Here is a 14,972-nt window from a genome sequence, read left to right on the forward strand (position 1 = left end):
GGTAAGACACATTCTCAAATTCACACAATAACACGCAAGATAAGATATTGTCAAAGACTCACTATAACTATCATAAAAGTGTGAAGTGGCATCACATTTAATTTATATGCAAGCAATCAGCATCCATCATGACACCTGAGTCTCACCTGTTTGTTGTCTTCACAGGACCTGCTGTTCCAATCTCCACTCTTCCCCCTACAAGTCTTAACTTTCTTTATCTCTTCTTTTTTTTTCTGTCTACAACTCTTCGTCTTCTTTCTGCTGCCTTTGTTTCTCTCTGCCCATTGATTTACCTCAAAGCCAGACCAGCTGGCTTTGGATGCTTCCCTCGGAGCCCTAAGAGGCCCGTCTTCTTCACACCCTCTTCCTCTTCTTGTCCCTCGGTCTCTCTGCCGGCAGAGAGCAAAGGGTGCAGTGGTTTGAAGGGTAGGACCCCAGATGGACATAGACATGCCGGGCATGCGTTATGCGACAGGGCTTGGCTCACGGCTCTCTGGAGCAGCCACAGCTGTCAGTCACAGCTCGGGAAGGTGTTGAGGATTTCTTCTTGCTCTCACAGAAGGCTGAAAATAATAAAAATAACGTTTTTAACATATGCTTCCACAACAAAGTGAAACATTTTAGAGAAAATGTGCATCTGTGATTTTTCACTTGAAGTAAAATACGGCTTTTCATGTCGACATATTTTTAAAACACGATTGATCAAACGTCCGTGTTAAGGTTTTATATTAAGAGGAAAACTTGCTTTTATCATGACATAGTGATTTATTTCAACAAGTTGCAGAGACGTGCCAAATAACGGTTTGTTCCAGCACGGCTTTGATGCGCGACAGCTGGCATTTCCAACATTGCACCAGACCACAAATAGACCCAGACACTCTTTCTCTCCAATTAAAAAAAAGGGACTAAAACACCCGTCTCATGCAGCGCAGCTTTATTAGGCTATATAAGTCAAGTTTGATGTACAATACGATAACGAAGGGAGAAATAGATGTTTATTTTGTAAATGACAAAAGCAACAGATCACTGAGACGGCGATCTGACCGGCGAGCTCTGAAATAACATTCAATTATCTGAGGCTCATTAAAGCAGCCTTTCTGAAAAGCTCTTACCAATCCACTCGCTGCACACTACAGTCATGGGAACAACTCTGCCAACACATGCTATACTGAGGTTTCACTGACTTTTGAGACTCTGGTGACTCTGAAATATAAAGTTACACGCTCTGTAGTTCCTTATGTAACCACCTATTGGGATAATTAATCGAATCTGGAGCTACTTTTAATAATAAAAAGTACAAGTATTCAAATCAAAAAGGGCTACTTCAGTAAAGTACTTTAAAATGTGTTGATTGGTTTAATTGATAGTTTCAAAGTGATAAAACTCTCCACCCACACTGATTAGAATCGTATTGATGCTACAAAACTCTCCCAACAAAGTCGTATCTGAGGAGACCGCAACGATGTGTTAGATAATCAAGATCAAGATCTAAAAATACTCCGTGTCTCACTGTCTGGATCTCTTCTCTCATTACCCGCTGTAATTAAAAGTAACCAAGGCCTGCCGGCTGCAAATAGCATTGAACAGCACACAACTGCTAATGTGGAGGAATGACACTTGAAATGGAAACCGTCATGGTGTCATTTTCGCAGAGGAAAGTGGAGCAGAAAACACGGCGCTACGAGATCTCCAGTGAATGTGGGTCAGTAGTGAAGCGGCCACTTAGGTTTGTGGTCAACTGTTAACTGTTCTTTAGCGAATCAATGCATTTCCAGCGTGTTTATACAGGTTTAATGACAGGAACGACTTCTCCCACCACCCTGTGATGTTCCTTCCTCTTGTTTATATCTCACTTCTGTACAACTTTGACACGCCGCAGTAGGTTTTGCAGAACGTCTGTGCTCTTCCCGAAGGCAGAGAACAACAGCACACAAAGGTCCTTGTGATGAGCTGATGATCTCTCTCGGGATTACCCGTCTCCTGGGTTTCTTCAAGTATTCCTCTCTGTTTATCACACTGCTGAAAGCTTTTCAACTGCAAGGTGGAGTAGCCCCGAACATCCATCCTGTCTTGTTTGCTTGATGGGTTGTCTTTTTTTTTGTTTCCTGCAGATGTACAAAGATCCAGATAATACCAGCACTGTTTAATTATCTCTAATATTCACACGAGCCTATAGCTCCATTTATAAAACGTAGTCTCCATTGTACTGAGCTCATTAAAAATTGAACAAGGTCAGGAATGAAACTGCTCTTACCATTATTCATTTTGTCCCTAATTTCAAGTATTGTTTCATTAATCACCTGGAATGACTGGAATAATTTACAATGTCGTATGTTTCTGGGGGATATTAGCCAATTTAATACTTACAAACATACATCTTTGTGTTAGCTAAATGGAACAAGACACTTTTGAATGTCTTTTCAAAATAAGAACCAGCTGTAGAGAAAAATACTTACCACGATACCTTGATGGTAGGACTGCACAATTACTCGAATATTAACCCCAGTCATGATTTTGGGTTCTTCATGATTAAATAACTGATTAACTGCGATGTTGATGTTTAAAATGTGTGCTCCGCCCGTAGAAAACTCTGCTTCATATCATATCAAGCGCTCCCTAAACTAACAGCCACCCCCCCAGGGGGTGATCAAGAGGTTTGTCTTCACTTATAGGTCATATGTCATGGATGCATACCTTGCAGAGGCAGTTTAGAGTGGAAGTGTAAACAACAGAGACCGGTTTCTGGTTCGAGTGACGATGTTAACTGGTGACTTTAAGCCGAATGCGTCTGTGGTTGTCGTAGTTACAGCAGCTGTTGAAAACGGGGAGAGAATACGTAGCCGTCCTCGTGCATGCCTTTTTGTTGTTTTCAGTGTGATCTCAAAATATTCTGTTACGTCTTTGAAGTGTTGTTTGTGCAAACATGTAGGCTTGTGTCATGTAGGTTCCTAGGCTCAGTCGCATTTTGAACGCTGCTTGTTGTTACGCTAAAACAGGAAGAGAGCGAGTCACTCGTTAAACCGAAACACTGGTCCCTAGAAATGGCTCGTCATCAGTTGTTTGGAAGTGATGTTGATGAACCTGTGTCAGTGCCGCAAAGCAGAACAACTAACTTGTTCAACCACCTAAAAAACAGAACAAAGTGCAGTATGCAGAGTGTATGAAGGCCAAGAGGAATTACGTCGCTACTCCCAGTACTTGTCCAGCGTCAAGTCAGACATTCATAACAGCGACACTGTACAGCACCGCACCCTATCTACCTAACTCCCAAAGACACACTGAAATGACCCATGATGCACCAATGCTAAAGTGCACCAAATTCAGGTAAAGGACCTTATTTTAAGTCGGGGTTTTTTAAGTCGTAGCAAAGATTTTGCTCTGTCAATTTAATTTTGGGTAAAAAGTTTTTTGGTACAATTTTAGTTTTATTTTGCCTCGAGAAGATGCACCACATTCAGCTAAATAACCTAATTTTTAAGTCTTAGCTTGATGCTACATTTGTACATGAGTTGGAAAGTTGCACAAAATGGAACTGAAAGCATTGCTCCATTTAAATGTGAAAGTACATTAAAAAAAATATTTTCCTTAAAGTTGTAATCTGAAAGATCTCAGTTTCGTTCTCTTTGGCGGCACCTATGGCGATAAACGCTAATTACGGGAGCACACTTCCCAGATATCCAGACAGTGTTGCATGTGTGACGTCCACGTTTGGCTCCGGTTGTAACTCTTGATTTTCCTCGCTGATGGTCGCTTTCCTTTTTAGACTGTTTGCCTTCAACTGAGCGTCAAATTTGTTTCTTTTTCTTTGGATTTTCACCTATTTTTGAAGTTGTATCTGTAGTCATTGATCTTTTCTTTGTTTGTTCAGCCATAGTAGATTACTGTTTACTCACAGCACTTGCAGAGACCGGAAAAGCAGCCTCTTAGCTCAGCCTACCCTCTCTGGCAGACCAACCACTGCTGGCTCATGGAAAACACGTCACTAACTGGGTGCAGCTTAGGATTTTTTCCGCGAATGTCGCCACAGATACTCAGTCCATAGTACTGCAAATGCAAATGCTTTCATCAGTGGGCCATAGGCTCAACCACCATTGTGTTACCTCATTCAGCGATAGATAGAGACTTAACAGACATTTATTTAAAGGAAAATCTTGATTATTACTTTAAAATTAATAATTAATAACGGTGATCTCATTATTGATCAAAATAATCGTGATTATCATTTTGCCCATAATAATGCAGCCCTACTTGATGGTGCATTTTCTGGCTCTGCTTGGATGAAACTTTAATGTTTTACGTGGCATAAAGATCATTTTATTCTTCAGCGTTTAGCTTTCGGCTAATTTCACAGATTGTCTGACTTGATGATTGCATCATAAGCAGAAACCTCGTCCTGTGTGTGTCTGTACGTGCGAGTTTCTGACATCGCCACAGCCAGTCAGCAGGTGCCATCACTTCTCATTCCCACCATGTACAGTGTAAAGACGTGTTGAGGACGAGCAGGATCAAGAGTCTGCCAGAGGGAATGTGTGGGAGAGACCACTCTGATTTCTGCCTTTCAGCTGCTTCTTCTTCCTGGCATTTTAGCTACGATTCCACGTCAAGCTAACACTACTGTAATTCAGTTTGTCAGACTGTATAGCGAGGAGGCTAAAGATATCTGAATGTACTGTCAGTGTTTACCTGTAGGCAGCATTTAGAGAAGACAGTGTTCTTTAAGAGAGATAGATAGCACATTAATGAGGCCTGAAATATAGTGACGTATACAGTGTACACACGTTGGAACATTCTCCCTCATGTAAACTTTTGTTTTGCGACTACACTTTCCTGCTACCTCTCGACACCAAGCACATTATTCCATGGATATTCCCTCACAATGCTCCATTACTGCACGGTCGATTTCTAAAAAACCTTCCCTATCACACAATTGTAGGTAGAAGGTTGCCCAGTTCTCACTAAGCATTATGACTCATAGCAGGCATAGAGGAGCTATCCAACTCTAATCCACAAGAGATAATTTGGTATTCATGTTTTACAAATGTGCTTGAGAAAAATCCCTAAATCTTTTTGGCAAGTGCAGTCGAGAAAAGTCGTGCAAGCATGTCATCCGGCATGAAAAGGCGGCAGGATGGTTGAGTAAAGCGGGGCTTTGTCTCCTGAATTCAGCCTGAAAGACACTGCCATCATCAGCTTCCTTTGTCGCAGACTTTGTCTTTCCAGTATTTTACTGGTTTCTCAAAGGTAAATAGAGGCTTGACTCAGTGGGGCACACGCAGTTTTCCTACAACAGGTAATAAATTTGCGTGTCAGGCCTGCGCGTCACAGATTAAACATGCTTTGTTTGGGATGATTTATGAGCGCGATGTCGTGCTGGGTGCACTTGGCTGTGAGGAGCCGAGGGTTTGATGGCGGTGAGGGGGTAGCAGGTGGGGCGGGTGGGTTGGTGAGTGTCAGATTTGTCTTACAGGAAGACTGATCTGTAGCTGCTCCGAGGGTGCCCACTGCAACACACACCTCTGTCATTAATCACACACAGCCTCAGAGTACAGAGTGCTTTGTCTTCTCCTCCTCTCACACCAGCGCTGCAAGCTGTCACCATCCTGAGAAAAGCTTACTTCAGAACAACTATCGAGAAGTAAGAAACACTGGCGGTGCCTCTCTGAAACTGCGAGGTGTGTATGTATTTCCCAGAGACGGATAAAAAGTCACAACACTGAAACAGTTCCTCTTCACGATATATAGAAGCCATGTGTCAGGATCTCTCACTCAAGAAAAAATGGATGCTAAACTCTTGCATGAAACCTTTATGTGTTCTAGTTTTTGTCTAGACTATAATGTCTGCACTATTCCAGTACTCCTTCTCCTTCAGAGAAGGTTACCTAGATATACAGGATTAAGATCATTCACTATCCTTACCAAGAAACAGCTGATTCAGCAAGCAGTGCAGCTAAAAGCATGTTGACTTATAATCCAAGTACAGCTGACCGCTGATGCCCCACTTTCTACTGATCTCACACACACACACTGCTTCCTCTCGCAGCTCCAGTATGAGGTCATTAATCACAGCGGCGGTATTAAATTAAGGAACTTCTTTGAGGGTGATTAGGTAATTTTTTGACTTGAAGTGGATCATGAGAAAATAAAAGTTGACAGTACATTAAATAACATTGTGTTCATTTGTCTGATACTTGTCATCAAAAATTGTAAGCGCATCTCATACATAGACATAACCAGTGGTTTTATAAAGATTTTTATAGCCTCAAGTTTGGCAGTTTGGCTGTCTCCATGTTGGTTTTCTGGAGCCAGAAGTGTCAATTTTTGGATGTTGGGTTGGATCTTGAGAGTATCGAGGGGTTACCTATAATATTAGGCAGTACAGACTTCTTGGACAGCCTGAAGCTAGCCAAGAAACAACACATCAAACACAACAGAGCAGTTAAGTTCAGTGACTGAATCAGCTATGGTGACACCAGACATCAGACAGTAAGCCACCTGTCAGTTTAAGTCTTCGTGTAGTTTAAACGGGTGAGTTTTATAAAAAATGATCCCCCTGTTACAGTTATCATGTATTGTACATTAGCTATAGAGACACAAATCTTGTTATGTATCTTGCAGTAAACATTTTTAATTCTGCTCTAAAGATAGAAGTTTTAACATGAGGCCTGATGGACGTTAACTCGCTTTTGGAGCTAGCCCCAAGTGGCCACTCAAGGAACTGCAATTTTTGGCAGTCCCACGTTGGCCTCCTTTTTAGCGCTTGAGGATGCCACTAGGGCCCTTCCAAACAAACAACTACATGTATGTTAGTTGTGAGTGATATGTAAACCAGTGGTTCTCTACTGGTCTCGCCACAGGAACCACCACATCCTCCTCAATCTCAGATCCCATCGGCTATAGTCTGGCGATAATATAGCCTCTGGGGACAACGGTGAACATTCCGGTTGTGTAGCCGGCGATTAGCGATAAAAGACTTCCAGTCAAGATGTCCTTTTCCGTTTATAATCGGGTCTTACCTTTGCTGAAATTTCAACATCATGATGCAGTTAAGTAAAAAGTAAAAATGAAGCTTTGTCAGGTCTGTTCTCAAGAGGAGAAGAAAACTGCTTTTAAAATGCTCGCTTGTTTAACAGAGGTCACATCGATAATTTCTGATGCATTTAAGGAAGTCAGGAAATCTGAACACTGAACTGAACAACTCAAGGGAATTCATCTCAAGTTCACTTTTTGATCCAGAATGGATTGTTAGCTGTTAGCGTGCAGATGTCTGTTTATAGAGATTAATAAGAAGGTAACTCATCGTCAGATAGATGCTGATGGGAGCCAGGATGTCATTACGGCGAATTACGCTCCGTCTGCTTATGCTCTCCACACGGACTGTTTTTCCTTCATCCGCTGTGGCCTGCTGATCCGTGATTGGTCAATGTTACTCTGACTTACAAGGGTACTACAAACGAACCAGAACAGTTGCCATCCCTAAAATCCACGTCCCTGCCTACAGATTCTACATTAAAGATTACAACCTCCTTAATGACGATAACAATGATGGTGCAGTTTGGACCTGAGACGGCGCAAAACATCACAGTATGTCGACATCACAAAAGTACAGTATAACCCTTCGATTCCACAGGATCCGTCTCCGGCACGTTCCGTCTGCGCCGCGACCTCTGGAGTCGATGATCGTGATTCCACAGCACGCGCTGCTGTCCGTCTCTGGCATGTCCCAGAAGCGTGTCTCCGCTCTGCTCCGCTAAAGATACGCGCCGGGTCTATTTTTGACAGAGGCCGCTTCAAACACGCATCAACCTCAACAGAGCAGATCGTTCCAAACAGGAAGTCACACACGAAAGCAGCATACAGCATTTGGTTATTTCAAAATAAAACACCAAGTTCAAGAATGGAAACCAATGACCTTCAAATTAAAAGTGCAGCATTGACTTTTTGCTGCAACTTTTATTTCCCAAGCACATGCAAAAGCGACCCACTTTTGGGTCCGGACCCACCAGTTGAGAACCACGGATGTAAACTATACCTGTATATTCTTCATGAGTGTTGTCATGTACATACAGTTGTAAGAATTAGATGTGACAGTGGGTAGGAAGAAGCCTCAGAGAGATTAAAAGAAAAGCCTTCACAAAAAGGAGATAAAGGTCATTATAGCGTACAGTATTGGTCATAAAAAGCATTATATATAGAGAGTTATCTAAAGTGGCTGAGAGCTCATTCACATTGGTGCCCGTTTTCTCTGTGCATTTGAATATATCCTCTGCTCCCTCAAACTGTGAAATGTTCGCATCAAAATCTGTATTTTCTTCACACTGAAATATGGGCTTAAATCTGCCTTCCACCCTGGGCATCTCATAAACAGTTAATTTCTAAATGTAACTCTAGGTGGTCAGGAAGGGGAATAACGATCTGTCAAAATAGAGCGCGCTCCCACAAAGCATGCTTTCAGCGTGCAGGGCCAGATATGTGAAGTATATAATTGCATGCACTGTTTAACATTTATTACATTCAGTACACCATTGCGGTTTGTTTATCGTAACATACCAGGCAAACAGATTTAATGTGTGCCTGAGCAAATATTTGCAGCACTATATCAAATTCTGCTCCCAAATTAAGGATATCAGAGAGGCCAAATAGGGTCGTGTGTGAAATAACAGAGATGTTAGGCCATCCGCTGCTCCATACACAGATTGCCCTATCTCACGAGTTGTTGAAGTGTTTGCACACAGAGCTTTGCCGCCTGCGGGCTTATATATCACACTGTGCCTTATTAAGAGCTTTAACAAAATCTGGCTTTCACTAGCCCCCCCTCAGCCACCGCTGTGAGGGCAGCCGTCTTCAGGACCTGGTTTGTACACAGCCCCGTCTAAACGCCTTAACAGATCGAGCCAGTGTACATGTGCTGGATAGATAAAAGGCCAGAATGGAGATATTACGGCTGCGCTGCATAAACTCAGAGCAGAATTGGTTTAAAGTGATATGCTTCTTTCTGTAAGTGGTGTAGGAGATCAGACACACTCTGCTTTATAGGATGTCATGGCTTGATGTGATTCAATTCTGACTATAGATGCACGCTACAACATCCTTAACATTATTCCAATAAAGTTCAGAGAGTGACTCGTGTTGAAAACATTTTTTCCCCTCAAAATGTCTTAACCAGATTTTACAGTAACAAGTTCTGATAGCCATGACGAGAGCATGGTTACGGTCTCATGGTACAAGTTCAGCTGTCAGACAGAGAAGCCTTTCACTTGTATGCAAAAGCAGTGAGGAGAGGTCCAAGAGAGTGAACCACTGACCCATAAATCGATTATCTCCAGCTGCACGCTGACCCACTGAAATGATTTCACTGTAAAAGTTATGATGTATTCTGGGTGTAGCCTAACTTTGTCCTCTTCCTTCGGTCACCAAAATAGAGGACTCCATTTTATTATAGCATGCTGGGAATTCCCCTCCATTTCCTCCTGCTCTTGACCTCTCACTCTCCATTGTATGTGCGAGGAGAGGGTCTGGGGCCGGAGTAGCCTGCGCAGCCCTGCCAGGCTGACAGATCGGCTCGTCGTGCCCTCTGCTGCTCCGTCTGCACTGCGGCTCCATTGTTCTGCCCTCTCAGGCCGAGCCGCGGGGCAACTCCTCACCATTGTGTCTGACAGACCTGCAACCTGATACCATGGCAGCAGGCGCCTGCATCCATCCCTGCGGAGCACTGATGCAGAATGTCTATGTGCACGTGTGTGTATGTATGTGTACATTTAGTTTTAATTTAACTTCCACAAAACATTTTAACTTAATACCATAGATGTAATTTACATCCAATTCAAGTCCTTCTAACATGTTTTTTAAAGCCACCGAAAACCCAAATCCACGACAGCCTAGCTATGTCATTTTGTATACATAAAAGTTTGCATCAAAAGAAATTAGCTTCAATCCAAAACCGAACTTTTGTCATTTAAGTTTCTGTGAACTATCTGATAATGTGTTTGAATTTGGTGCATCATGCGCGGGAAAATATTAAGGAAATTATGCTATTAATTCCACGACACCTTCCCAGGAAGAAGTCACAAGCAACTATCGGCTTGTTTACTTACAGAGTTAGCATCGTCCTTGGGCCAAGTGTTTACGGATGCGAGTGTTGAGTGTCCACCGAGCGTATCCATTTTTGGCTGTGGGAGTAAAGTTCAGGCCATTGATGATCCATCTTCGGTGGGAGGTGTAGAGTGTTAGCTAAGAGAGTTTAGCTCCATAACACTATAGCTTTAGCTAACGTTACAGAGCTAGCTGTGAAAGCTAACAGGGCATCTCAGCTAACATTGCACGTGTGCTAACTGCTAACTATGGATATCAGAGCATGTTGTAACTTACCATTTAGTGACAGGTGGAGATTAATAATTTCAAAGATGGCTTGATTTACTTGTCTCGAAACCCATCGGCTATCGTCTGATGACGACATAGCATCTGGGGACAACAGTAAACGTGGGGATTGTCCTGTTTAGCCAGCGGTTAGCAATGAACAACTTCCAGCCCAGAATTTCTTCTTGTGTGCTGCATTGTTTACAGTCCAGTTAGCAACTTGAGAAGCGACCGTGTGTTCAGATCCATAAATCTAAACGCTGAACGGCTTCGTGACACAGCATCAAGGGAATTTGTCTCAAGTTGAATTTTTGATCTAGAACAGATTGTTAGCTGAACTTGCTGTAGATGTAGAGATTAATAAGAAGCTAAATTGTTGTCAGATGACGCTGACGGGAGCTGGGATGTCATTACAGCAGATTACGCTCCGCCTGCTTTTGCTCTCCACATAGACTGTTTTCCTGCATACGCCGCAGCCTTCCGATTACATGATTGGTCAATACTACTCGGACTACAAGCGTACTACAAACAGAAAACAGAACACTTCCACACCCCTGCCTACAGATTCTACATTTTTCATAGGTGCATTTGTACTATTCCAAGCCAAAATGTCAGAGGCAGATACAAAATATAGGGTAGATAACACATAAATGTCATTCAGGGGCAATCGGAGCAACATGCAAGTTCACTGTCACACAGGAAACATTAACATGATCCAAGCACCACAGGCACATCAACGAACCTGGATCTACACCTTTGTATGTCTACAAAGGCACAACGCTCCTATTTAGAAGCAAACTATACACTCACAGTCACATCTTTACTGCAACAAGAGGAAGACTGACATCTTATCTCACCTCCACAGAGAAATGGAAAAACTGAGCCTGAAGAAGCCTATAGCGCAGACACAACACAACAGCCTATACACATCAAAGCAAGCCCCGACCAAGCCGAGCATGCCGTTGTGTGTCACTGAGGAATAGTCCTCTTTTTATGTAACACACAGATGATTAAAGAGTTCAACACAGCAAGCAGACTAATGACTCCACTGGGTTGCAGGGGAACTCAGGAGAGAAGAAGGCAGGGCCTCTGGAGAATACTTGCAGAAACAGGGATAGGTTCTAAAATATACAAATTTATTCATCAGAAAGCAGTCTTTTTATGTCATCGATGTGTGCGTATGTGAGGGTGTGCAGGTGGCAGGGAGCGAATGTGAGCGAGGAAGGCGGGGGGGGGAGAAGGAGATGAGAGAGAAACAGAGATAGCAGGTCTGATAGCATCAGGCTTCTGTGAGCTAAAAAACATCAAGCCACCGGTAACAACCAGCATGAAAAACCTGCAACTCTGCTATAATGCTGGATTCATTCTCTGCCTCTTCATTTTCCCTCTAATAGTATAATGGATATTTTAAATGTGATTAAAAAGTCATGTTAGACCATTTTATCAGGCCTAAGTTCTATCTTTTGTGGAGTTTCATTTGCTTTTCTCTGACATGGTACAGCAGGCGACTGTTGAAACGGTACAGTCTGATTAATTTCCACTGGATTAATAGACATTGTTGAGTCTCTTGTGAGAGGTGACAAAGTGATGAATGGTTCTGGCGTCCGTGAGACAAAATCATATGATTTGAGATTGAGAAACAAATCAGAAGCCATTCTGCCCTCATATAGTGCATATAAAAATGTAGTGTGGCATAATGCTGCATATATTCATTTTGCTAAGATTGCGTAAACTAGGGCTGGGACAAAATATTGATACAATATATCATCGTCCTGATTTCCCTGCGATTTTGACTCACAGCGCTACTACTTCATGACTCCTCGCGGTGGCGCTTACAACATGTAACGTGAACGGAGATTAATTGGCCAGAAGAAAAAGTTGACAGCAAAATAAAAGTAGAAGAAGAAGACAGCGGGATAATGTCGGATAATGGTGAGAGAAGTTAAGAGATGCGCCAGCCACTTTCCTAAGTCCTAATCTGTTTGTTCTATAGTGAGGATTTAATTTACAGACTGAAACATTGTTTAATCTCAGTTTTTGTAAAAATCTGTGAAACTGACACCAAATTACAGTGAATAAATACATTAATGCTGCACTTTACCTTATTTTTAAGGGCATTTTGTATTCTTCAGTTCATCAGATGTCATGTTGTATCATCATATGATTGTCTTGCAATATATCAGTTATCGCAGAATCACTGTATCGTGATATTATTGTTATCGTGGGCCACGTATCGCATCGTGAGTTACACTGCAATTCCCGCCCCGATTGTAAACAGACCTTAAAATAATTCAAAATTCTTTAAAAGCGACTCTTACTTGTGTTTTTTCATGAGGTCCATTTGCCTGGTTTGTTTTTATTCAGAATTTTATGCCATCGTATACTGTACCTTATAATATACAGATATTTTTGCGAACTACAATTTTATATTAACAAAGTGTCTCATTCACAGTGATGGACGACCCCTGCTGTCACGTCCATGCTTCTGCCAATGGACCAAATACATGAACCGATACTGGAAATACTTGGAAAAAATAGCCAATTTTCCAAATAACGAACTTTTGTGAGTGGTTATTAATTGACCTAGCAGAAAATATTTTATGTTTGAGTTAGTTTTTCTAAGATTTTTGATAGGACAGTGAAAGGAAATATGGAAAAGAGAGAGTGGGGAATGATGTACTCCAAGGGGCTGCGAGTTGGAGTACAGCCCGCGGCCGATGCGTCGAGGGCGTTGCCACTGCACATGGTGCGCCTGCTATACAGTGTTAATTCTGGCAGCTATTTCAGGTTTAGTCTTAGTCTTCAGACAAAAATGCTTCGTAGTTTTAGTCGCATTTTACCCTTTATATGTTTTGTCAAATTTTAGTTGAGGACAACTCAGAACAACTGACTCCAGTTTTAGTCAATAAAAAGTCCCTTTCAGTCAAGACGTTTTCTCTCTTGAGAAAATATGCATAAATATGGATACGGTCATGTTGTTGTTAAGCTGCCACTTTGAGACATCATGACCTGTATGGCTGGGTCGGATTCAGGGGGATCTGCACACGCACCACAACTAATTCAAGTTGCAGGAAAGCATGGCTTGTATTTTGACGGACAGACTAACCCACCACTTACATTTTAGCCCCATCTCGTTTCATTAACGAAAACAAAACACAAGTGTTGTCAGAGTTTTAGGATCAAAGATCTACTTTTAACTCGTCAACATCTCGTCATGGAAAAAAGGTCGTTGGCGAACATATATCGTCATAATTTTCGTTAACAAAATTAACTCTGCCACTCTACCAACTGAGCTAAACCGGAATACGTCTTATTTATCTGAGGTCACAAACTGGCACTGGTGCTACAGGGTCACATTCATTGTGAACCCTGGTCTCTTTCTGTTAAGAGTTCCTGTGTTCATCTGGGCTACAGTCATACGCTTTCCACCCACTCTCCAGAGATCAGGTCACATTCAGTGTTGCCAAATCAGAGCAAGATGTTGTTTAAAGTGGAGAATAGCAGCTTTTTGAATGTCCCATTGTAAGGAGTTGGTACGGCTGAATGCAGAGCTGTGTCCTTGTTCTGAGGGATCATCAAAATCTAAAGTTAAATGAAAATGAGTGTAAGGGTGGAGCATGCACTGATGGGGCTATTTGTTACATCACTGCTCTGTGTTAATCAGGGATCGGCAACTTAATGGAGCCAACATAACTTTAAGGAAACAGTTTGTTGTGTGTGTCACTTCATCATCCATCTTTTTCTTTTTGTTTATCCTGTTTTGGGATGTGGTCTGTCACAGCAAGCGCTGGATGAATGGGAAAGTATACAGCACAGGTGGACGGTCTTTCACAGGACTGATTAACCTTTTTTTTTTACTGTCACTTTGTTTAGTGATTAATAGGAGAGGGCTGTTTTTTTCCATTTCTTCTGCCCAGTCATACAGTCCCTTAAATAGACCCTTTTTTTGTTACCAACAAAGTAGTGGGTCTTGAATTTTGGGGGGATTCCGTTCGCTCCTCTCGTGTTGACACAACCCTGAAACCATTGTGCTCTGAGAGGAAACATATTCCGTCTCTAAATTTAGGAACAATATTTTACAGGTAGCCAACAGACTTGAGGGACTGGCGAGTTGAATGAACACTAAACTGTTTAAAATATGGCACCAATTGCAGGAATTAGTAAGAAACAAATCCAGGGTAATGGATATGTTACCAATATTGTTCTATGTAACTACAATTCAGACTGAAATGTATTAAACTTTGAGAACATGATCATAATCACACAAGAAAAAAAAGAGACTATTTGAGAACCTGTTTTTTAATCTTTTTATTTTATAAGTGTCTTTGAGATTTCATCCCGTCTGATTCAATTTAAATCTTTTTCCAATTCCATTTAGGGATTGTTTAATTTCTGTTTCATATCCACAAGAGCTTTGCGAGCCCTTCTCTTTAGTTAAAGGCCTCCTTTAGAAATAGAACATAATACCCGCAACGTAGATCGTTTTATCCCTGGATGTGGCATTGGAAGAGTAAATGCAAATCCAGTAAAATGGTTACTCCTCACGAGTGCAATCCAGCCGGGGATGACAACATAAACAATGGCGCAGATAGTTGTTCAAACCAGCTGCACGTTGCTAT

At 41.9% G+C, this 14,972-nt stretch overlaps 1 protein-coding gene across 5 annotated transcripts in view; it reads right to left on the bottom strand.

Annotated features, from left to right (window-relative positions):
• mef2aa (myocyte enhancer factor 2aa) overlaps positions 1-384 on the bottom strand; it is a 63,513-nt gene extending 63,129 nt beyond the window's left edge. For all 5 annotated transcript variants that reach the window (XM_069685642.1, XM_069685640.1, XM_069685635.1 and 2 more), the window contains exon 1: positions 147-384. The gene's annotated coding sequence lies outside the window, so the exon portion shown is untranslated. The remainder of the gene's footprint in view (positions 1-146) is intronic.
• Positions 385-14,972: the final 14,588 nt, after the last annotated feature.

This window comes from Semicossyphus pulcher, unplaced genomic scaffold (assembly GCF_022749685.1).
Source record: "Semicossyphus pulcher isolate SPU_LCO1_2020_fin unplaced genomic scaffold, fSemPul1.0.p SCAF_8, whole genome shotgun sequence".
In the NCBI taxonomy this organism is placed as follows: Eukaryota; Metazoa; Chordata; class Actinopteri; order Labriformes; family Labridae; genus Semicossyphus; species Semicossyphus pulcher.